Source organism: Nansenia antarctica, assembly GCF_963989245.1.
Source record: "Nansenia antarctica genome assembly, chromosome: 8".
In the NCBI taxonomy this organism is placed as follows: domain Eukaryota; kingdom Metazoa; phylum Chordata; class Actinopteri; order Argentiniformes; family Microstomatidae; genus Nansenia; species Nansenia antarctica.
In genome coordinates, this window is record NC_137678.1 from 55,653,159 (window position 1) to 55,677,067 (window position 23,909).

Genomic DNA, 23,909 nt, shown 5'->3' on the forward strand with positions numbered 1-23,909 from the left:
CAAGCAGAGAAAGTAACAGTAGTTCACCCACCTCAGTCGGAGAATAGCGTGGTTACTCACTCCAGTAGGAGGAGGAGGATGAGGATGATGGTGGTGGGGTTTTTGCGCTGCGCCCCGATTCTTACATGATCTTTGTTTAAACTGGTTTGCTGTCTGGTCCTGGTCGCCGCAGCGCACCTAGCCGCCAATCAGACAATTGACTAATTCATCCACTCTTGATTCATTGTTTTCATCAGTTCCAGAAGATTAAAATCACATTCTGTGAGCTGGCTTGCAGGAGACCAATCTTAGCTACGTTAGCCCGCGATCAGTTCACCCAGTTCACAGTTCACGCCATTTGTCAACGTCACCACCGTTGTTTTTTGATTGAAAACCTTTATTGTCCCCAATGGGGAAATTTTGTTGTCAAACAGCTCAGTTAGGGCAGAAAACATTCAGTACAGAAAACAGAAAAACATTCAATAAAAAACATAAAACAGTGCAGGCTCAATAAGTAAAAAGTTCCAAAAGTTCCATCTCCAGGTCTCCCCCACCCTGCAGGGCCTGGTTGTAGAGTCGGAGTGCAGCTGGAATAAAGGACTGTCCAAATCTTTTTGTGCTTTGACGGGGGAGAACAAATCTGTGGCTGAACTTGCTCCTCATCCCTGCCAGCTCGCAGTACATCGGGTGGGAGGGATTGGCCAGCATGGCCGCCAGTTTTTTCCCCATCCTCTGTTCTGCCACCACCTCTAGGCTGTCCAGCCCGGTCCCCACCACAGAGCTGGCCTTCTTCACCAGTTTGTTTAGCTTCGCAGCATCCCTGGCACAGATGTTTCCACCCCAGCAGGCCACGGCGAAGAACAGAACGCTGGCAACCACCGACTGGTAAAACATTTGCAGCAGCTTGTTGCAGACACCGAAAGACCTCAGCCTTCTCAGGAAAAACAGTCTGCTCTGCCCTTTCCTGAGAAGAGCCTCGGTGTTGTCAGTCCAGTCCAGTTTGTTATTAATTTGTACTCCCAGGTACCTGTAGGAGTCCACCCTCTCGACTTCCACCCCCTTGATGGTGATGGGGGCTGGGGTCCTTCTCTTCCTCCTAAAATCCACCACCAACTCCTTTGTTTTGCTGGTGTTAAGCAAAAGGTAGTTGGTGTCGCACCACTGCACGAAGCTCTCCACCAGGGCCCTGTACTCCTCATCCCTGTCGTCTGTGATGTAACCGACGATAGAGGAGTCATCCGAAAACTTCTGCAGGTGGCACTGGTCGGAGCTAAACTGGAAGTCGGAGGTATAGAGGGTGAAGAGAAAGGGTGACAGAACAGTTCCCTGGGGGGCACCGGTGTTGCACACCACCACCTCAGACTGACAGCCCTGCAGTCTCACATACTGACGCCTGTCTGTGAGGTAGTTGTGGATCCAAGCCGTCAGGGAGTCCTCCACACACATCACTGCTAGTTTGTCAGCCAGCAGTGATGGCTTGATAGTGTTAAATGCACTGGAGAAGTCGAAGAACATGGTCCTCACCATGCTCTGTGGCCTCTCCAGGTGTGTGTAGGCCCTGTGCAGCATGTAAATGATGGCGTCCTCCACCCCCATGCTCTCCTGGTATGCAAACTGCCGGGGGTCCAGGAAGTCCTTCACCTGGGGCTTAAGGTGTTGCAGCACTAGCCTCTCCAGGATCTTCATGACCTGTGGTGTCAGGGCGACAGGTCTGTAGTCGTTTGGGGTGCTGGGCCGTCCCTTCTTTGGCACTGGGACGATGCAAGAGGTCTTCCAGAGCTGTGGCACCCTCCTCAGTCTTAGAGATAGACTGAAGAGATGTTGGAATGTGTCCGCCAGCTCTCCAGCACACACCTTCAGAACCCTGGGGTTGATGTTGTCTGGACCTCTGGACTTGTTCACATTCACCCTGGAAAGCTGCCTTCTCACCTGCTCAGATGTTATAAAGCTGTGAGTACCGGTGTCTCCAGGTGTGAAGCATGCTCCCTGGCTCCTGGTGTTGGTAAGGGGAGGCAGTTGCTGCTGGGGTGTCAGGGGGAGTGGGGGCTACTGTTGCCAGGGGTGCGGTACATTGGAGAGGGGAGGAGAGGGTCGGGGGCTGTGGGGGGTGACAGGGGGATGGGGGGGGTGACAGGGTCGGGGGCTGGGTCGGGGGCTGGGTCGGGGGCTGGGTCGGGGGCTGTGACAGGGTCGAGGGCTGGGTCGGGGGCTGGGTCGGGGGCTGGGTCGGGGGCTGGGTCGGGGGCTGGGTCGGGGGCTGGGTCGGGGGCTGTGACAGGGTCGGGGGCTGGGTCGGGGGCTGTGACAGGGTCGGGGGCTGGGTCGGGGGCTGTGACAGGGTCGGGGGCTGGGTCGGGGGCTGTGACAGGGTCGGGGTCTCACATTAAAAGACTGTAAGAGGTCATCATTGAGAATTGCAACAAAAGTGTCTGAGGATGATCTAATATGAATGCAATTGACATGACATGTACATTAGGAACAGGAAGGCCTCCAAGATCTCCAGGGACCCGACCCACCCTGGGCACGTTCACTTTATCAGGCTGCCCTCGAAAAGGAGGTACAGAACCCCGGCCGCTAAGACAAACAGACTGAAGAACTGCTTCTACCACAGGGCCGTCCAGGCCCTGAACACAGCAAAGACCTAAGTTCTGGGCCCTGGACAGTCTGGACGGATTGTATGGCAGCTGCTGGACTGAAAAAATCAGGTGTAGTGCTGAGGCACAAACATGTACATTTCAAGCCTGCAAACTGACACTTTAAATAACGTGAAAAAATACTATTGTGCAATATGACAACCCTAGTTGACTATCTGTGCAGTATAGTACAGTGGATTGTGTACATAGCCTTTATTTATGTAAACCAGCTCCTTACCTTCTTGTGATTTTATTCTTTTTCTAAAAGTGTGTGTGTGTGTGTGTGTGTGTCTGTGTGCCTGTATAATATCTAAGCACCTGGTGGATATCAGTATCACTGTGAGTGCCTGTGAGTGTAAATTTGTGAAAGTTGTCAATCAAGTGTATGTGTGTATCTTGTGTGAACCAGTTGTTGTGTATTTGTGATTGGGTGTGTGAACCCACATGGTGTGCATTTGTGAAAGTCTGTGTGTGTGTGTGTGTGTGTGTGTGTCCAGGTCCCACCCTGCAGATTGTCCATGTGCTGCTGTAACCTCACACCGTACTAGGATTTTATCTCTGAACTATATATCGTCACAGGTTGGACAACAAAGTTCTATTCTAAAATAAATAAGGTCAGCCCACTTTTCAGGGCCAAAAGTGAAGTGGAAAGGAAAGTCAGTCTTTACATTTACATTTTTGGAATTTAGTGGACACCTTTTTTGGTAATATACAGTTGAGAAACTGAACAGGGGGATTCAGAGGTTTGAGGGACAGTTAAGGTGTAGCCTGAAAAGATGAAGTCTATGGCAGAAGATAGGGAGAGACTCTGCAATCCTGACAGCAATGGGGAGCAATCTTCAGATTTAAATCCAATTTAACACGCCATTATATGGCACTCTATCATCAATTCAGTCATTCAACTCAGGCTGCCGAGGTCCATGATGGTCCAGTTTTACACGGCCATCATAGAGGCCATCCTCACCCACTCCATCATCACCTGGTTCCCTGCTGCAACGACCAAGGACAAGGCCAAGTTGCAGCAGAGAGGGTGATCGGCTGTCCCTTGCCCTCCCTCAACTCCCTGCATGACACCAGGGCCCTGAGGAGGGCAAGGAAGATCATGGCCGACCCCTTCCACCCCGGCCACGGCCTCCTCACCCTGCTTCCCTCTGGAAGAAGGTTGCGGCTGCCTAAGACATTAAAGGCCCGCCACAGGCTCAGTTTCTTCCCCTCAGCCGCCAGGCTGCTAAATGACTCTGGCTTCCCCCTCACCCCCGCCTCCAAGTCTGCCCAGGACTGAACATGCACTGGACCTTGAATAAACTCTGCACTGCACTTTATATACAGCACTATCCATGCACTGTCTGTCCTGTGTTGTCCTGGTTTTGCCTGTTTTTGCATTTGTATTTGTACTTGTTTTGTTCATGTATATGTGAAAAAAGCATAAATGCACCTTCTGTAAATGCCAAAACAAATTCCTATATGTGTCAAGCATAATGGCAATAAACGTTATCTGAATCTGAATCTGAACACGCCCCTGGCTCAGCTGGGTATGACAGACGTGTTTGACGAGGCCAAGGCTGACCTGTCAGGGATGAACGGGAGTGGCGGGCTCTCCCTGTCCACCATGGCCCATAAGGCCTTTGTGGAGGTGAATGAGGAGGGGAAAATATTGTCTTGTTATTTTGTACACCATAGGGGTAAGGTAAATAGGTAAAACACACCTGGGGGGGTATTCCACGTAGGGTGATTAACTCTGATCCAGGTTTAAATCAGATCCGGGCGCTAATTTCAGCTTCCATCAATGTGGCTCAAATAATTCGCTGCTTGGTTGCTATGCAACCAATCCTTCTGAGCAAACCTGGTAGCGAGCAGGTTTACAGGCTGGTTTAGGTAATACGTGCGTCAAAAATGTCTCACAGATGGAAACGACATCCCGAACGACAGTTCCGTCAAGTGTCTTTTAGGAAATACGATGATATGATGACATATGAAGATATGATGACATATGAGGTTTTATCGCCGCCTACCGGCCTGGCTGGCATGATGATGCTCTTGTGGACGGAGGTCTTTTTCTATAACCGCTTGTGTGTGTTTTTGTTGTTGTTTTTTTAGGAAAAACCTAGTCTTCAAAAATCCCCGTGTACGTGACCTAGCTCTGCTCCGTGTACGTGACCTAGCTCTGCTCCGTGTACGTGACCTAGCTCTGCTCCGTGTACGTGACCTAGCTCTGCTCCGTGTACGTGACCTAGCTCTGCTCCGTGTACGTGACCTAGCTCTGCTCCGTGTACGTGACCTAGCTCTGCTCCGTGGTCTAGAGGGGATGTGACCCAACAACCTGCTGATGTAGCAGGCTTAGGCTAGCAGCGTATGAGGAGCTGTAGCCAGGCTGCCCAGAGATACAATACAGACCTGAACTAGAATACAGACCTGAACAACTCACCTTCTGCTGTCTGAGTTACAATCAGCGCGACACAGAAGGCCAACAGAGCCTGATATGTTTGACTCTTCATAATAAGAGTCATATAAGGAAAACAAATATGAATTTGTGATGTAGCAAATAGACTAGGATAGCCACCGGACAGCAGCCTTCCAGACAGTGTTGTTGTGGGAGCAAGTCTAATTGGTTAATTGATTGTTAAAGGAACATCTACGTATATAATATCTATGGTAGAGGAGGTTTATTTGTGTGATTTTTTTTTTTGACAACGACATATGACTATTATTAAATTGTAAGGCATCATGTAAGACAGACATATTTCATTTCAACAACAGCAGCAATATTGAAATATAGCCAGTGATTATGATGATTATGTAAATCTAATATGGATCAGGAGAACTTTACTGTTGGTTTATGGAAATCCAAAGTATTTCATTGTCCATCAGTGAACGTTGATCTTAGCAACATATGAGCCACCAAACAAAGTGAAAATAGGCTACTCCAGATAAAGTAGATACTTTTTAACAACAATAAATGCTATTATGACACTTTTGTGCTTTCTCCTGGTCCTGTGTAGATAAGCTGTAGGCCATTCGATTTAAGACCAATGTTGGAATGCACAATGACTGGTGAAGAGGGATGACATTAACAATTAACTTCAAAACACTTTTTTAAAATATAAATATATAGAATGACACAACGCATTTAAGATCACAATCCTCAATAGATTGATTCCATCGTTTTACCGACAAGAAGATTCTACAATCTATCAGCCTTTCCGTAGAAATACATCGCTCCCTGTATAACGATATATATATATATATATAACGTTACATGTTTTAAGGCTGATCTGTGCATGATGGTGCTGCATTTTGACATAATTCTTATCGCATTTCCCCCCGTTGTGCTGTGCTGTGCCGTTCCATAGTCCAGCGCTTCATCATCCCCCTTCTAAAACTGCCATCACCCCTTTCCATCCCTGGCGTCATTTTATCAATGAACGTGGACAAACAGACTGAAGCTCAGCTTCTACCCCAGGGCCATCCAGGCCCTGAACACAGCAAAGACCTAGGTTCTGGGCCCTGGACAGTCTGGACGGATTGATGGCAGCTGCTGGATTGAAAAATCAGGTGTAGTGCTGAGGCACAAATGTGTACATTTCAAGCCTGCAAACTGCAACACTTTAAATGAATGTGCAATAACACTATGTGCAATATGACAACCCTAGGGTACATAAGGTTGCAGAGAAATAGGAAATGTTAGAATAGGTATAGCATAGCATAGAGTACAGCACAGTGTTTTATCTGTACAGTATAGTATAGTGGATAGTGTACATAGCCTTTATTTATGTAAACCAGCTCCTTTCCCTTCTTGTTTTTTTAGTTTTTTTTTTCTTTCCTAGCACCAGGGGAGCCACCCCTCCCAAATTTCGTTGTTTGGTACCTGTACTATAGCAATGACAATAAAGACCATTCATTCATTCGTATTATACATATTTACATATTACATATTTGTTGTTATTTATGGAAGTGTCCGGTTGCTGGAGGAAAACATTTTTACACTGCACAGTTTAGCCCGAAATAGAGAGAGTGCAGCACCGCGCCAGCTGGTTGAAACTCCCGTTGACAGCGGGGGGAGAGAATCGTGGGAATTCGCTCCGCGCTGTGTCGACGGTGATAGGAGTGTAGGATCGACACCATTCAAATGGTTTTGGATTGTTATCCTAACCCACGGTAAACCGAAGTTATTAACCCGCAAAGGGCACCGTGTTTGTCCGTGAATAACACAGCACACATTGATACTACAGTTCATAAAGCAGACAAGTGAAGGCAGTGGTTTTAAGGGTTAAAAAAACATGACTTTATTATGTGTACATAGCTTCCTCTCTCTCTTTCTCTTTCTCTCCAAAAAACCACGGTTAATAATATACCACATGCCGAGGGAAAGGCATACAATAGCTTCAAGTTCCTCCATGTCGCTGTTGTTGTGGCTGTGTTGTGTCTCGTGAAAATATGCGTCACCACCATGGCGCGCTTTTATGACGCGTAACTCCGCCTACTATCGCCTACTCCTCCTACTCGTTCCTGGTCTGTTGTGTATACTGGAAAACCAGAACTGTTCAAAAGCGGGCCGAAGCGACCCGACCCGACCCGACCCGAACCGAGCCGAAGCGAGCCGGGCCGCTGGTGGAAAAGCGCCATATGCCATGTCAGGTCAGGTCATGGAGGTAAGGGGACAAGGAAGGATAACAGTGACAGTTACTGTCCGTCAAAGATGTTTAGAGACACAGTGACACAGTGACACAGTAACACGTTTTGTCAATTCGGTTGTTAAGTCGTGACGTGTTTCCTGGGTCCAACGTTGGCTAAGGCGCTCTCTTCGAAATGCCTCAGTAATAATAATAATTCATTATATTTGTATAGCGCTTTTCCACGGCTCAAAGACACTGACAAATATGGGAAAAACGGGAAAGTGCTGTGTCCCTTGTTGTATGAATAGATCCCAGTCTAAAAAACTATTGAACTGTCATTCTACCGCTGTAGTACACTGGTACTCTGGTGCTGTAGTACACTGGTACTCTGGTGCTTTAGTACACTGGTACTCTGGTGCTGTAGTACACTGGTACTCTGGTGCTTTAGTACACTGGTACTCTGGTGCCTTAGTACACTGGTACTCTGGTGCTGTAGTACACTGGTACTCTGGTGCTTTAGTACACTGGTACTCTGGTGCTTTAGTACACTGGTACTCTGGTGCTTTAGTACACTGGTACTCTGGTGCTGTAGTACACTGGTACTCTGGTGCTTTAGTACACTGGTACTCTGGTGCTGTAGTACACTGGTACTCTGGTGCTGTAGTACACTGGTACTCTGGTGCTTTAGTACACTGGTACTCTGGTGCTGTAGTACACTGGTACTCTGGTGCTTTAGTACACTGGTACTCTGGTGCTGTAGTACACTGGTACTCTGGTGCTGTAGTACTCTGGTGCTTTAGTACACTGGTACTCTGGTGCAGGGAATTTCTGGTTTGGACCCGGAAATTGCTAAACGTCACGTTTGACGTCAGACTTAACAACCGAATAAGAGGGCAATGTTGAAGGATAGCCAGACTGTATGGAGGTAAGGAAAAAAACAGGAGACAGAAAGAAGAGGAAGAATGAAATCTAAACAGACTGAAGATCTGGATGGACAGAGAGAAGCAGTTGGCGGAGCGATCTGACACTGAGACGGTTTCTCACAGTCTAGGAACTGTCTACTCTGTAGAAACGTTCTGTTTTTATATACATTTTCGTTGAGAACAGAAATCAATCCACAATGATTCTTTATATCAAAAATATATCAATGGGCCTATCACTACAGTACACAAGAAAGACAACATACAATATCAAATATATACAGGTTGTATGTGAGCCAAATTAAAATCCATATACAGTATATATATACTGTATACATATAAAGATGTGTGACCCAGTCTGGTGAAAGGGGGAACAATCAAAATGTTCAGACTAAATATTGCAACGCATTGGATTTGTGAGTGATCCCCACTGCTACCTAGTTAACTAGAACACTACTTTACATTGTTAGCAGGCTCACAAAACAAGCTGTGTTAGTTGACTTAACGAGTGTGTCGTTGATTTTCAACAACGCTGAAATGGATTTACATTGTTTTTTACAAATAAAAGTCTGAACATTAAATCGGCTGCCGACTTGTTCCCCCTTTCACCAGACCGTGTCATATTTTGTACCCAACAGTAGACAGTTGACAAAAGTTGCAGCAGCGTTTCCAGGGCCACAACGTTGACAATGATGCCAGTATTGACTGGATGGGAATAGTCCACGTGATTGTATACAGTCCAGGTGATTATATACAGTCCAGGTGATTATATACAGTCCAAGTGATACAGTTCAGGTGATAATATACAGTCCATGTGATTATATACAGTCCAGGTGATTATATACAGTCCAAGTGATTATATACAGTCCAGGTGATTGTATACAGTCCAGGTGATTATATACAGTCCAGGTGATTATATACAGTCCAGGTGATTATATACAGTCCAAGTGATACAGTTCAGGTGATAATATACAGTCCAGGTGATTATATACAGTCCAAGTGATTATATACAGTCCAAGTGATTATATACAGTCCAGGTGATTATATACAGTCCAACACTTTACAAACTGGTTGAATGTGCTTAGAGACGGGACAGGTCGATGCACTCTTCTCTTTCTGGGCGCAGGTTGTCCCATCAGATGTAGCAGGTTGGAGACGTGGTAAAGTAACGTCACTTCAGACGTCCTCCAATCATTGATGGCTTTGTGGTCTGACCCCCCCCCCCGGGTTTACTCTCTCACCTGCAATGTAAAGAAAAAAAGTAGCTATCAGTCCATGGAGATGGCCTAGTGAAATTAAAAAAAGGGAAACAGATTCTGTCAACCACTCAGATATCTGTCATCATAAACAACGGTTTGTTACGCTGTCCGGACACAGATAGACTCAAGATATCAACCGTGCCACAGCCAACCTTTTCTACTAAACTTCACTCTATTCTACAGTGACATTCCCTCTTTCTGTCCAGCGAGTGTAGCATTTAATCATGTATAGAACCTGTGATAAACGCATGGACATTTGGTCTCCGTGGTCTCAGTCTTACCTGGCTATAGGGTGCAGCTCTGTCTCTGGTCTCAGTCTTACCTGGCTATAGGGTGCAGCTCTGTCTCTGGTCTCAGTCTTACCTGGCTATAGGGTGCAGCTCTGTCTCTGGTCTCAGTCTTACCTGGCTATAGGGTGCAGCTCTGTCTCTGGTCTCAGTCTTACCTGGCTATAGGGTGCAGCTCTGTCTCTGGTCTCAGTCTTACCTGGCTATAGGGTGCAGCTCTGTCTCTGGTCTCAGTCTTACCTGGCTATAGGGTGCAGCTCTGTCTCTGGTCTCAGTCTTACCTGGCTATAGGGTGCAGCTCTGTCTCTGGTCTCAGTCTTACCTGGCTATAGGGTGCAGCTCTGTCTCTGGTCTCAGTCTTACCTGGCCATAGGGTGCAGCTCTGTCTCTGGTCTCAGTCTTACCTGGCTATAGGGTGCAGCTCTGTCTCTGGTCTCAGTCTTACCTGGCTATAGGGTGCAGCTCTGTCTCTGGTCTCAGTCTTACCTGGCTATAGGGTGCTGCTCTGTCTCTGGACCTTCGAGCCCGTCCCGTGGCCTGAGTCCTCGCTGTGCCGTTTACCACCGGAGAGCGTGGCGGAGTGGAGCCCTAACCCTGAGAAAGGAGGGTCAGGTCAGAAAAGCAGCAATGATAGACTTTGCTGCAATCTAGAATGTGTCCATGCAAATCTTATTTAGATCTGTTGTGTAGGACTAGATGTTGATATCCCTCAGATATCAACATCTAGTCCTACACAACAGATCTGTCCATGCAAATCTTATTTATAACTAGCTATGTCATAGGGGCAAGTGTTGGCATGATCACATGTGCAGGTTCATCAAGGTTCAACCATCCACGTCTGTCTGTAATGGGTTAGGGTTAGGGGCACCTCGCTGCAGGGCCATGCCAGGCATCTGCTGGGGTCCTTGGCTGTAACACACCAAGCTGCCACTGTTGCTGCCTGAATAACCTGGAGGAGAAACGCAGAGTTAGGGGTGATGGGAAAAGAACAACAATAATAATAATAATACATTCGACTTTTCTAGACACTCAAAGGGTGTCACTCACTCGAAAAGGAGGGACACATACGATAATGGGCTCATAAGAGAGAGAGAGAGAGAGAGAGAGTGTGTGTGTGTGTGTGTGTGTGTGTGTGTGTGTGTGTGTGTGAGTGTGAGTGTGAGTGTGTGTAAGGAGGGAAGAAGTAGTGCATTCACACGATAATGGCACGATAATTATCATACAGAATAATAAGGGGAAAATGAAGCTTTCTCCAAGAAGTTTGGCTTAAGAGTGAAAAAGTCATGTGCGATACAGGATGTACTTGATCCAGCCAAACCCACCTTGTTGTTGTTGTTGTTGTTGTTGTTGTTGTTGTTGTTGTTGTTGTTGTTGTTGTTGTTGTGAGCTCATGCTGGTTTGGGGGTCAGTCTGGGGGTACACCATGACCCCACTGTGCCAGTCTGCCTGGGAGTGTGCTGGCGTCTGGTACCCTGCAGAAACAACAACAACAACATCACTACCCAGTCCCTCACATATACTGGGGCACTGGCGATAACTTCTGGGGTCATGAGGGCCGAGGAAAGGGAGGGGGGGGTGAGTTAGGGGAGGGGGGGGGGTGAGTTAGGGGAGGGGGGGGGTGAGTTAGGGGAGGGGAGGTTTAATCGTCACTCACCAGACGGAGCAGCCGTGTGTGAGCCCTCTCCAGAGGGGAACCCCCCCATCATCCCTGAGGACGCCTCTCTGTTACCCATCATGCCTGAGGACGCCTCGCCGCTGCCGTTGGCGTTGGACGGGACCGTGGCCAGCAGGCCTGAGGGAGACAGAAGAAGGGTTAGGGTTAGTTAACACAGAGACAGGAGAAGGTTTAGGGTTAGTTAACACTGTGAAACTCTGACAGTGAAGCTGTCACTCATGTTCTGGACTAGAAAAGAGCCCTTCTGTTTCCCCTTTGTCTTGGACCGCATAGCGACCTTGGACTGCATAGCAACTGTTGCCCCCCCCGGATAAACTCCCTACCTGGATTTTAGACTTAAAGGCTTTTTACGCCCAGCACGGGAACCCTGCCCTACAGTCCTGTGCTAGTGATACCGGTTTGTCCAAGGTCTGACCCATTGCATTTGTCCTGGGGGAACACAACATCCCCCATCCCCCCTCCCCCCTCCCCTCTCCTTCCTCACCCAGGCCCCTGTAGCATGACAGCTGCTGGTAGATCTGCTTCATGCGCTCTATGTTGATGCGGCTGGCCTCCGCGTGCTGCACCATGGGCTTGGGGTAGTGCACTCCGATCACACACTTGGCCACTTTCTGCACACTCTCCGGGGCGTTCCAAGGGTCGTAGATGTATTTGGCCGGAAAGCCCCGCAGAATGGGTAGGTAGCGTCTGCAAGACGGGACACACACACGTTTCCCCTTTAGTTGAGTATAATGCGTCTTGCAGATTATCATCATATCATATTCAGTAAAACATGTTATTTTGAGTGGCCCTTAGTGGTTCAGCATACTGTATTGCAAGACTGAAGTTAGACCTAGAGTACCTGACCTGTATACCTAACCTCCTACTGTACAACTAACCTGTATACAAAACAAACTAAACCCCACCTGATGTAGTCTCCGTTGGGGTCTGTCCTCCGTCCGAAGCCGACAGGACAGTAGCAGTGGAAGAACTGCTGGAAGAAGCTGCTGCACGACAGCCACATCCAGCTGCCCGCGTTCACGCTCCAGTCTGCATCCAGGAGCAGCTCCTCAAACACCTGACACACACGCACGCACGCGCACACACACACACACACACAGACACAGACACACACACACACACACATACACACACACACACACACACAGACACAGACACACACACACACACACACACACACACACACACACACACACAGACACAGACACAGACACACACACACACACACACACACACACACACACACACACAGACACACACACACACACAGACACAGACACAGACACAGACACAGACACAGACACAGACACACACACACACACAGACACAGACACAGACACACACACACACACACACACAGACACAGACACAGACACAGACACACACACACACAGACACAGACACACACACACACACACAGACACAGACACAGACACACACACACACACACACACACACACACACAGACACAGACACAGACACACACACACACACACACACACACAGACACAGACACACACACACACACACATACACACAGTATCTAGTTAGTTACTGTATGACATTTACACAGTATAGGCACACATTGTGAGACCGTGTCTCGCCAAAGTTCTTGAAAGTCACAACCCTGGACATGAATAACAATACGTGTTGCAGGTCGCTACTAAGGTATCTGTTACTGGAACATTACCATACAGTGTGTCACCATCATTAGGAATGAACTAAGCCAGTCGGTGGTACACAAGCCGAGGACAGTCTTGGTAGGACAGCGATGGATGTTAAAAGTAAATCCCTGTAGCCCTAGTCACCTTCATGCCCCCCCCTCCTCCCCCCACCTTCATACCCTCCCCCCCCCCCCCTCACCTTCATGCCCTCCCCCCCCTCACCTTTATTCCCTCCCCTCCCCCCCCACACACCCTCCCCCCCCTCACCTCCACCCCCCCCTCACCTTTATTCCCTCCCCTCCCCCCCCACACACCCTCCTCCCCCCCTCATCTTCATGTCCCCCCCGCCCCCCTCACCTTCATGCCCCCCCCCTCACCTTCATGCCCTCCTCCCAGCTGATCCACAGGTCCCCCCGGGTGAGGAAGCAGGCCACGGCGTGCCGGGCCAGGTGGTGGATCCAGCCCTCCTGCCTCAGCTGGGTCATGATGGCGTCGATCCAGGGGAAGCCCGTCCGGCCCTCCGCCCACTTGGCCAGCGCCTCGGGGTTGCGGTCCCAGGGGATCTGCACGCAGATGGGGTTGCCCTCCATCTTGTCGAAGCGCGGGTTGTTGGTGGCGGTGGTGTAGAAGAACTCGCGCCACAGGAGCTGACCGTAGAGAGAGAGGGGAGGGGAGCTGTTCTTCTTCACCTGAGGGGGAGAGAGGTGTGTGTTGTATATTATTTAATAAACAGATGTGTGTTATAGCAAAGATGTGTCATGATAACTAGGAGGGTTCGGGTTAAAGGCTGCGGCCTGTTGGGATCTGCTTATTATTCACAATCAACCCGAATACAGCAACAAAACATTCATGAATATATCTTTAGAGAGTACATAGACGAGTACATACCTTCCTGTAGAGGTCGGTGAGTTTGAAGTAGAAGAGGCGGCAGGAGAGGCAGCCGAAGCGCAGGTAGGGGCTGAGGCCCGTGGGGCTCGCTAGCAGAGAGTTGGCGTTCATCCGCGGGCGCTCAAAGTTAGCCACCCACGCCTGGGGAAGGAACAGACGTCATCACACCTCTCCCAAAGAGATACAAACCTGCATTATGTCTTGTAAAAAGGCAAACGTCACAGAAGGGCTATTTGATCTGATTTGAGAAGTTGCCTGGCCCCTTTTCCCTTGACCCTGACCCAGTAAAAACCCGAGGAGGAGGTGTGGAGGAGGTGTGTGCACAACAGAAGTAAATGAATCGAAGATAAGAGGTCAGCTAGAAGAAGAGCACTCCAACATGTTTGTTACATGACTCGTGCAGCAGTGCCCCTTGCGCACACAAGAGTTGGGTAAAACAGAGCAGGGGATCAGGGTAAGAGCCCACTGGTTGACAGAATGGGGACAGGAGTCAGCAGACCTACAAAGGCTGAAGTGGCCCTGTGAAAGAAAATCGGGGCCGGAAACTAAATCTCCAGGTGTCACTCTGTTATCACAGTTGGTGATTATACGATTTCAATGGTACTTTTTGGACTAGCTACTTTGCGGGGGGGGGGGGGGGGTCCACATACTGTCCATGTTGCTGTGTGTGTGTGTGTGTGTGTGTGTGTGTTTGTGTGTCCATGTTGCTGTGTGTGTTTGTGTGTGTGTGTGTGTGTGTACATGTTGCTGTGTGTGTTTGTGTGTGTGTGTGTGTGTCCATGTTGCTGTGTGTGTTTGTGTGTGTGTGTGTGTGTCCATGTTGCTGTGTGTGTTTGTGTGTCCATGTTGCTGTGTGTGTGTGTGTGTGTCCATGTTGCTGTGTGTGTGTGTGTGTCCATGTTGCTGTGTGTGTGTGTGTGTCCATGTTGCTGTGTGTGTTTGTGTGTGTGTGTGTGTGTGTACATGTTGCTGTGTGTGTTTGTGTGTGTGTGTGTGTGTGTGTCCATGTTGCTGTGTGTGTGTGTGTCCATGTTGCTGTGTGTGTTTGTGTGTCCATGTTGCTGTGTGTGTTTGTGTGTGTGTGTGTGTGTACATGTTGCTGTGTGTGTTTGTGTGTGTGTGTGTGTCCATGTTGCTGTGTGTGTTTGTGTGTGTGTGTGTGTGTCCATGTTGCTGTGTGTGTGTGTGTGTCCATGTTGCTGTGTGTGTGTGTGTGTGTCCATGTTGCTGTGTGTGTGTGTGTGTACATGTTGCTGTGTGTGTTTGTGTGTACATGTTGCTGTGTGTGTTTGTGTGTACATGTTGCTGTGTGTGTTTGTGTGTCCATGTTGCTGTGTGTGTTTGTGTGTCCATGTTGCTGTGTGTGTGTGTGTACATGTTGCTGTGTGTGTTTGTGTGTACATGTTGCTGTGTGTGTGTGTGTACATGTTGCTGTGTGTGTTTGTGTGTACATGTTGCTGTGTGTGTTTGTGTGTACATGTTGCTGTGTGTGTTTGTGTGTACATGTTGCTGTGTGTGTGTGTGTGTACATGTTGCTGTGTGTGTTTGTGTGTCCATGTTGCTGTGTGTTTTTGTGTGTCCATGTTGCTGTGTGTGTGTGTGTGTGTACATGTTGCTGTGTGTGTTTGTGTGTCCATGTTGCTGTGTGTGTTTGTGTGTCCATGTTGCTGTGTGTGTTTGTGTGTACATGTTGCTGTGTGTGTTTGTGTGTCCATGTTGCTGTGTGTGTTTGTGTGTCCATGTTGCTGTGTGTGTGTGTGTACATGTTGCTGTGTGTGTTTGTGTGTACATGTTGCTGTGTGTGTTTGTGTGTACATGTTGCTGTGTGTGTTTGTGTGTCCATGTTGCTGTGTGTGTTTGTGTGTACATGTTGCTGTGTGTGTTTGTGTGTACATGTTGCTGTGTGTGTTTGTGTGTACATGTTGCTGTGTGTGTTTGTGTGTCCATGTTGCTGTGTGTGTTTGTGTGTACATGTTGCTGTGTGTGTTTGTGTGTACATGTTGCTGTGTGTGTGTGTGTGTCCATGTTGCTGTGTGTGTGTGTGTGTACATGTTGCTGTGTGTGTTTGTGTGTCCATGTTGCTGTGTGTGTTTGTGTGTCCATGTTGCTGTGTGTGTTTGTGTGTGTGTGTGTGTGTGTGTGTTTGTGTGTGTGTGTGTGTGTGTCCATGTTGCTGTGTGTGTTTGTGTGTCCATGTTGCTGTGTGTGTTTGTGTGTGTGTGTGTGTGTCCATGTTGCTGTGTGTGTTTGTGTGTCCATGTTGCTGTGTGTGTTTGTGTGTACATGTTGCTGTGTGTGTGTGTGTACATGTTGCTGTGTGTGTTTGTGTGTACATGTTGCTGTGTGTGTTTGTGTGTCCATGTTGCTGTGTGTGTTTGTGTGTACATGTTGCTGTGTGTGTGTGTGTGTACATGTTGCTGTGTGTGTTTGTGTGTCCATGTTGCTGTGTGTGTTTGTGTGTGTATGTGTGTGTGTGTACATGTTGCTGTGTGTGTTTGTGTGTCCATGTTGCTGTGTGTGTGTGTGTGTACATGTTGCTGTGTGTGTTTGTGTGTACATGTTGCTGTGTGTGTTTGTGTGTACATGTTGCTGTGTGTGTGTGTGTGTGTCCATGTTGCTGTGTGTGTGTGTGTGTACATGTTGCTGTGTGTGTTTGTGTGTCCATGTTGCTGTGTGTGTGTGTACATGTTGCTGTGTGTGTTTGTGTGTCCATGTTGCTGTGTGTGTTTGTGTGTACATGTTGCTGTGTGTGTGTGTGTGTACATGTTGCTGTGTGTGTGTGTGTGTCCATGTTGCTGTGTGTGTGTGTGTGTACATGTTGCTGTGTGTGTTTGTGTGTCCATGTTGCTGTGTGTGTTTGTGTGTCCATGTTGCTGTGTGTGTGTGTGTACATGTTGCTGTGTGTGTTTGTGTGTCCATGTTGCTGTGTGTGTGTGTGTGTACATGTTGCTGTGTGTGTTTGTGTGTACATGTTGCTGTGTGTGTTTGTGTGTCCATGTTGCTGTGTGTGTTTGTGTGTACATGTTGCTGTGTGTGTTTGTGTGTCCATGTTGCTGTGTGTGTTTGTGTGTACATGTTGCTGTGTGTGTGTGTGTGTACATGTTGCTGTGTGTGTTTGTGTGTTTGTGAGGACTGTGGATGAGTGACTGACCTTCCTCTCCAGGTGTCTCTCCAGACGGGTGAGGGCCTCGCTCTCCCCCCCGGGCCACACGGCCGAGGACAGGCCGTCCGTGTCGAAGCCTGCAGAGACCACATCACTCTCACAGGTCAGAGGTCAACGACTGGAACAAACATTCACTCAACACCCCTTCCATAAGCTTTCATGTAAACACTGTATAAGCATAACCCACACGTACATTTCTCAAACCCAGGTTTAACTCAAACACGGGTCAACAAACCGGGCCCGATATTTAAGTCCAACCCACACACGTTAGCCGTGTTAGCCTGTTTAGGTAACTCACCCAGCTCCTCCAGGGAGGGGACCCCGAACTTGTCGTCGTGGTCGTCAGAGAGGGGGGTGGAGCACCTCCCCATGACCTCGGGGGTGATGGCCTCCGCTGGCATCTCCACCGCGTCCATGTGGCTGATCAGGGTCTGGAAACGCTTGTAGGTGAGGGGAGACTGTCCGCCATTCAGCTCGATGATCCTAGAGAGAGAGATTGAGAGAGAGAGAGAGAGAGAGAGAGAGAGAGAGACAGAGAGAGAGAGAGGATGAGTCAGATGGGGAGGGCGCACATAATAGTGAGGAGAAAAAAAGGTGATGAGGGATTGAATGGAATGACCTCAAAGGAGGGAAAGTGAAGACCATAATTGTGGTCCATGACATTTACACAGTATAGTGTATAGAAGACCATTCATGATGGAAATAAAAATAACATTTGTGAGGTGCGCTGTGCTTCATAGAGCTAGCTGGACTCAGGAGGAGGAGGAGGAGGAGGGAGGAGGAGGAGGAGGAGGGAGGAGGAGGAGGGGGAGTAGGAGGAGGAGGAGGGAGGAGGGAGGAGGAGGAGGAGGAAGGAGGAGGGAGGGAGGGAGGAGGAAGGAGGAGGAGGAGGGGGAGGAGAAGGAGGAGGGGGAGGGAGGAGGAGGAGGAGGGAGGAGGAGGAGGAGGGGGAGTAGGAGGAGGGAGGAGGGAGGAGGAGGAGGGAGGAGGAGGAGGAGGGAGGAGGAGGAGGAGGGAGGAGGAGGGAGGAGGGAGGAGGAGGAGGAGGGAGGAGGAGGAGGAGGGAGGAGGGAGGGAGGAGGAGGGAGGGAGGAGGAGGAGGGAGGAGGAGGAGGGAGGAGGAGGAGGGAGGAGGAGGAGGAGGGGGAGGAGGAGGAGGAGGAGGAGGGAGGAGGAGGAGGAGGGAGGAGGAGGGAGGAGGAGGAGGGAGGAGGAGGGAGAGGGAGGAGGGAGGAGGAGGGAGGAGGAGGAGGGAGGAGGGAGGAGGAGGAGGAGGGAGGAGGGAGGAGGAGGAGGAGGGAGGAGGGAGGAGGGAGGAGGAGAAGGAGGAGGAGGAGGGAGGAGGAGGAGGAGGACTCACTTGTCCAGGTCGTAGAGCGTGTGGGAGATGCGGACCGTGACGTCCACGCCGGCCTCGCTGGCCAGCTTCTTGATCGCTGCGTCTCTCTCCTTCCCGAAGGGCTCAGAGTCGTACTTCTTGGAGGTCGTAGATCTTGGAGGCCCTCCTGAGACAGCGTGTGTTGTACAGCTCCTCCAGAGAGGGGAGGGGGGCGCCGGTGATCTTCTGTGCTGTTCTCACGACTCTCTGTAGCGCGTTTCTCTCCGCTGTTGTGCAGCTCTAGAGACGTGCCCATGATGATGAGCAGGTCGGCCAGGGGGAAGTCTCGCAGGTAGTTAAAGAAGTTCTGAGGAAGCTCTTCCCCGAAGAAGACGATGTCAGGCTTGACCACGCCCTTACAGGTGGGACACTTAGGAACCACCCCCTTCATCACATCAGGACGCAGCTCTTCTCCCTTGTATTCTCTCAGACACACAGTACAAGTAGCAGTAGCAATTTAGCAAATGTGCCATGTGCCTCCACCAGCATCCCAGGAGGAATCCCTGCCATTCTCTCTAACCCGTCGATATTCTGTGTGTACATCCTGAGAAGCTGACCCTTGTCGTGGAGGAGTCGTACAAAGTAGTGTGTCAAGTTGGGCTGGTAGTTCCCGGGGTAAAGTTATTTAGCCAGGGCAAAGAAGGGCTTGGGGTTGTGGTGAAAGAAGTTGATCTCAAATATGGTTTCTGCATAGGACAGGTCGTACTGTTGGAGGTTGTCATAAAGACCACTGCCGGGGGACCTGAAGTCTGGTATGCCACTAGGGGTGCTGATCCCTGCACCTGCCATCACCACAATCCTTTTGTACTCTCGCTCTCTGATGTTTTTAGCGATATCCTCCAGGGTCAGCTGCTGCTTGGAGCTCCCCCCCCCCACCCCCCCTGGAGAACAGCCCTCGAGCCCCATCCCACCAGAGGCAGTGTCGCCTCCAAATGGCAGGTAGTGGTTGTTGACCACCTTTGAATCTCTGTGTCCTGTCCTGAGCTGAACACAAACCCTCAGCACTAGCTGCCATACAATCCGTCCGGACTGTCCTGGGCCCAGAACTTAGGCCTTTTCTGTGTTCAGGGCCTTGACGGCCCTGTGGTAGAAGCAGTCCTTCAGTCTGTTTGTCTTAGCGGCCGGGGTCCTGTACCTCCTGTTCGAGGGCAGCTTGACAAAGTGTACGTGCCCAGGGTGGGTCGGGTCCCTGGAGATCTTGGAGGCCCTCCTGAGACAGCGTGTGTTGTACAGCTCCTCCAGAGAGGGGAGGGGGGCGCCGGTGATCTTCTGTGCTGTTCTCACGACTCTCTGTAGCGCGTTTCTCTCCGCTGTTGTGCAGCTCTAGAGACGTGCCCATGATGATGAGCAGGTCGGCCAGGGGGAAGTCTCGCAGGTAGTTAAAGAAGTTCTGAGGAAGCTCTTCCCCGAAGAAGACGATGTCAGGCTTGACCACGCCCTTACAGGTGGGACACTTAGGAACCACCCCCTTCATCACATCAGGACGCAGCTCTTCTCCCTTGTATTCTCTCAGACACACAGTACAAGTAGCAGTAGCAATTTAGCAAATGTGCCATGTGCCTCCACCAGCATCCCAGGAGGAATCCCTGCCATTCTCTCTAACCCGTCGATATTCTGTGTGTACATCCTGAGAAGCTGACCCTTGTCGTGGAGGAGTCGTACAAAGTAGTGTGTCAAGTTGGGCTGGTAGTTCCCGGGGTAAAGTTATTTAGCCAGGGCAAAGAAGGGCTTGGGGTTGTGGTGAAAGAAGTTGATCTCAAATATGGTTTCTGCATAGGACAGGTCGTACTGTTGGAGGTTGTCATAAAGACCACTGCCGGGGGACCTGAAGTCTGGTATGCCACTAGGGGTGCTGATCCCTGCCCCTGCCATCACCACAATCCTTTTGTACTCTCGCTCTCTGATGTTTTTAGCGATATCCTCCAGGGTCAGCTGCTGCTTGGAGCTCCCACCCCCCCTGGAGAACAGCCCTCGAGCCCCATCCCACCAGAGGCAGTGTCGCCTCCAAATGGCAGGTAGTGGTTGTTGACCACCTTTGAATCTCTGTGTCCTGTCCTGAGCTGAACACAAACCCTCAGCACTAGCTGCCATACAATCCGTCCGGACTGTCCTGGGCCCAGAACTTAGGCCTTTTCTGTGTTCAGGGCCTTGACGGCCCTGTGGTAGAAGCAGTCCTTCAGTCTGTTTGTCTTAGCGGCCGGGGTCCTGTACCTCCTGTTCGAGGGCAGCTTGACAAAGTGTACGTGCCCAGGGTGGGTCGGGTCCCTGGAGATCTTGGAGGCCCTCCTGAGACAGCGTGTGTTGTACAGCTCCTCCAGAGAGGGGAGGGGGGCGCCGGTGATCTTCTGTGCTGTTCTCACGACTCTCTGTAGCGCGTTTCTCTCCGCTGTTGTGCAGCTCTAGAGACGTGCCCATGATGATGAGCAGGTCGGCCAGGGGGAAGTCTCGCAGGTAGTTAAAGAAGTTCTGAGGAAGCTCTTCCCCGAAGAAGACGATGTCAGGCTTGACCACGCCCTTACAGGTGGGACACTTAGGAACCACCCCCTTCATCACATCAGGACGCAGCTCTTCTCCCTTGTATTCTCTCAGACACACAGTACAAGTAGCAGTAGCAATTTAGCAAATGTGCCATGTGCCTCCACCAGCATCCCAGGAGGAATCCCTGCCATTCTCTCTAACCCGTCGATATTCTGTGTGTACATCCTGAGAAGCTGACCCTTGTCGTGGAGGAGTCGTACAAAGTAGTGTGTCAAGTTGGGCTGGTAGTTCCCGGGGTAAAGTTATTTAGCCAGGGCAAAGAAGGGCTTGGGGTTGTGGTGAAAGATGTTGATCTCAAATATGGTTTCTGCATAGGACAGGTCGTACTGTTGGAGGTTGTCATAAAGACCACTGCCGGGGGACCTGAAGTCTGGTATGCCACTAGGGGTGCTGATCCCTGCCCCTGCCATCACCACAATCCTTTTGTACTCTCGCTCTCTGATGTTTTTAGCGATATCCTCCAGGGTCAGCTGCTGCTTGGAGCTCCCCCCTCCCACCCCCCCTGGAGAACAGCCCTCGAGCCCCATCCCACCAGAGGCAGTGTCGCCTCCAAATGGCAGGTAGTGGTTGTTGACCACCTTTGAATCTCTGTGTCCTGTCCTGAGCTGAACACAAACCCTCAGCACTAGCTGCCATACTGTTCGGTTCTGTATCCCCACCGAACGGGGTGCCAAGAGATCAAACGTTGGAATAACTCAATTTGGTGATTTGTGGTTTATTGCAGTATAAAATGTTCACCACAGTCAGTAGCAGTAGCATTTGCAGTAGCAGGTTATAAACCTAAATGTAAAACGAAATATAAATGTAGATAACAGTCATGCAATGTATCAGAATATCAAGTCATTTAGAAACATTCTCTTAATATTACAGAACAACATAACCCAACAGAGCAGTAAATACATTCGTTTTGTCATTTAGAAACATTCTCTTAATATTACAGAACAACATAACCCTGCAGAGCAGTAAATACATTCGTTTTGTCATTTAGAAACATTCTCTTAATATTACAGAACAACATAACCCTGCAGAGCAGTAAATACATTCGTTTTGTCTTACCGGTAGCGTGTCCCTCTTGACTACTATGATAAACACAAGGCAGTTTCCGCCATTTTATCCCCGAAGCCCCTCCCACATTGTGGATATCCGGGTTTGGAAATTAACCCCTTACAGTCACCCTAGTGAACGCAACACCTCCCACTTTACCGACTGAACTGGTTCATGGAGGTCACAGACCATAACATCATATCATAACACTTTTTTTTCTCTTTTTTTTTCTTTTTCTTTTTCTTTTCAATAGTCCAGCTGTACTTGCCAATCACGAAGAATGCCAATGTCACTGTTCAGGCACCTCCCCTGACAGAGGTGTAGTGTTCTGTCATGGTTTGGTTCATGAGTGTGGATTCAACTTCTTACTTCGTGTATGTGCAAGTGTGTTAGACATGGTGGCAGCGCATGGCGTTCACCAACCAGCCTAAAGGGGTTTGGGGCGGTGACGTCCTGAGGCAGTGTCTACAGAACCAGGGGGATTGGGCGATGTCAGTCGACGAGGCCAGTGTCAGGCCTAGGAAGGCCACTAGTCTTCCACGGGGATGAGGACCACAAGTCGATCCCACAAGTATCACCTTCCAGTCCGGTTCGTCCAAGGAGCAGACTGTTAGGGTTCACATTTTCGACAGAGTCTTCTTGTTCTTTTGCCCTGGCGTCAATCGGTCTTTCGTTAGTTAGGTTAGCCGCTTGGTAGAAGAGGGTTTGGAGTTTACTCCAGGTGAGCGAGCCTATCGTCCCTCCAAGGCTTGAGAGTGCTCTCTTCATGAGCTTTACTGCGGCTTCAGCAGCCCCATTGCGATGAGGTGCGTCGGCCGGGTGAAAGTCCCATGCCCACACTGTTCTTTTCTTAACGGCATCCTTGATTCCGAAAGGGCCAAAGAGGTCAAGCGTGGTGTATTCAAATGGGCCAGCACGCTGTGAGCGCTCTGGTGGCAGGTCGCTCATCATCTGCTGGCACAATCTCCCTTTCTGTTTACGGCAGGTGACGCACTCGTTCACAGCTTTCTTTACCTTTCTTTGGCCTTGCACTACCCCCGCCTTCTTCCTTGTGCGCAGCAGTGTGGTGGCAATGCCTTCATGGTTCCTTTCATGGGCTTCTCTTGTTAGTAGGGTGGCTAGCCATGAATGGAATGGGATTAGAGGAACGGCTGTCCCGTCTTCAATCCAGGACTGGATTCTGCCTCCACAGAGAAGGAGTCCCGTGTTCTTATCCTTGTGGACCACCAAGCGGTCCAGGGTCGAGTCATGGAACTCAAAGCCATCTTGGGCTGCGAGGGCCAGGTCTTGGAAGGCTCCTGCTCTTTCCTCAGCGGACAGTATGGAGCCGTTTGCCTCCCACTTTAGTGGGTCCGGAGCCTGGCGTCTCCTTCTCAGCCAGGTCTCTGCGGCTCGTCGGGTCCGGGCTATGGTTCCACAAAGCTTTGACAAGGAACTGAATTGTTGAGGCTCCACAAGGCGCACCAGTCCAATGCCCCAGGGTCTTCTCTGTTTGCCTGCCTCTTGCAACTGCTTATTAAGTTTGGTGTGATCAGTTCCCAACTTCTGCTGCCCACTGAACTCCTTACGGCTGCTGTCAAACTCCTGGCTCAACCTGCTGTTCTCCTCCTGCAGGGACACCAGAGACTGGGAGTTCACAGAAGCAACTTCCTTCAGCTCCTCAATCTCCTGGCACAGGCTACAGATCTTCAGGTTCTCTGAGCTGAGCTGCTCCTTGGACTTGCTGAGCTCTTCCTGGTACCTGGAATTCTGCTGATTCAGGGACTCCAACTGACTTTGCATCTCCTGTTTGGCACTGCGGAACTCCTCCAGCAGGGCCTCGCTCTTCTCCTGCTGCAGACGGCATTTCTCTTGTGTCAGCTGTTCCA

The 23,909-nt window shown here is 49.8% G+C and overlaps 1 long non-coding RNA gene and 3 pseudogenes across 4 annotated transcripts; all 4 read right to left on the reverse strand.

Annotated features, from left to right (window-relative positions):
- Window positions 1-9,220: 9,220 nt before the first annotated feature.
- LOC308164566 lies at window positions 9,221-10,642 on the reverse strand. The gene is made up of 3 exons (XR_013937638.1): window positions 10,560-10,642; window positions 10,178-10,285; window positions 9,221-9,346 (listed from the first exon to the last, which is right to left on the reverse strand). It is a non-coding gene; the product is annotated as an uncharacterized lncRNA (long non-coding RNA).
- Window positions 10,643-11,337: 695 nt separating this feature from the next.
- On the reverse strand, window positions 11,338-19,366 carry LOC308164435 (cryptochrome-1-like; annotated as a pseudogene). The gene is made up of 9 exons: window positions 18,661-19,366; window positions 18,442-18,586; window positions 17,380-17,564; window positions 17,052-17,158; window positions 13,919-14,059; window positions 13,408-13,719; window positions 12,272-12,423; window positions 11,851-12,053; window positions 11,338-11,483 (listed from the first exon to the last, which is right to left on the reverse strand). The product of its transcript is annotated as a cryptochrome-1-like (transcript).
- A 97-nt stretch (window positions 19,367-19,463) lies between these two features.
- On the reverse strand, window positions 19,464-20,433 carry LOC308164436 (NAD-dependent protein deacetylase sirtuin-3, mitochondrial-like; annotated as a pseudogene). The gene is made up of 2 exons: window positions 19,719-20,433; window positions 19,464-19,467 (listed from the first exon to the last, which is right to left on the reverse strand). The product of its transcript is annotated as an NAD-dependent protein deacetylase sirtuin-3, mitochondrial-like (transcript).
- Window positions 20,434-20,539: 106 nt separating this feature from the next.
- LOC308164437 (NAD-dependent protein deacetylase sirtuin-3, mitochondrial-like) lies at window positions 20,540-21,525 on the reverse strand (annotated as a pseudogene). Its single transcript has 2 exons — window positions 20,795-21,525; window positions 20,540-20,543 (listed from the first exon to the last, which is right to left on the reverse strand). The product of its transcript is annotated as an NAD-dependent protein deacetylase sirtuin-3, mitochondrial-like (transcript).
- Between the last annotated feature and the right edge of the window lie 2,384 nt (window positions 21,526-23,909).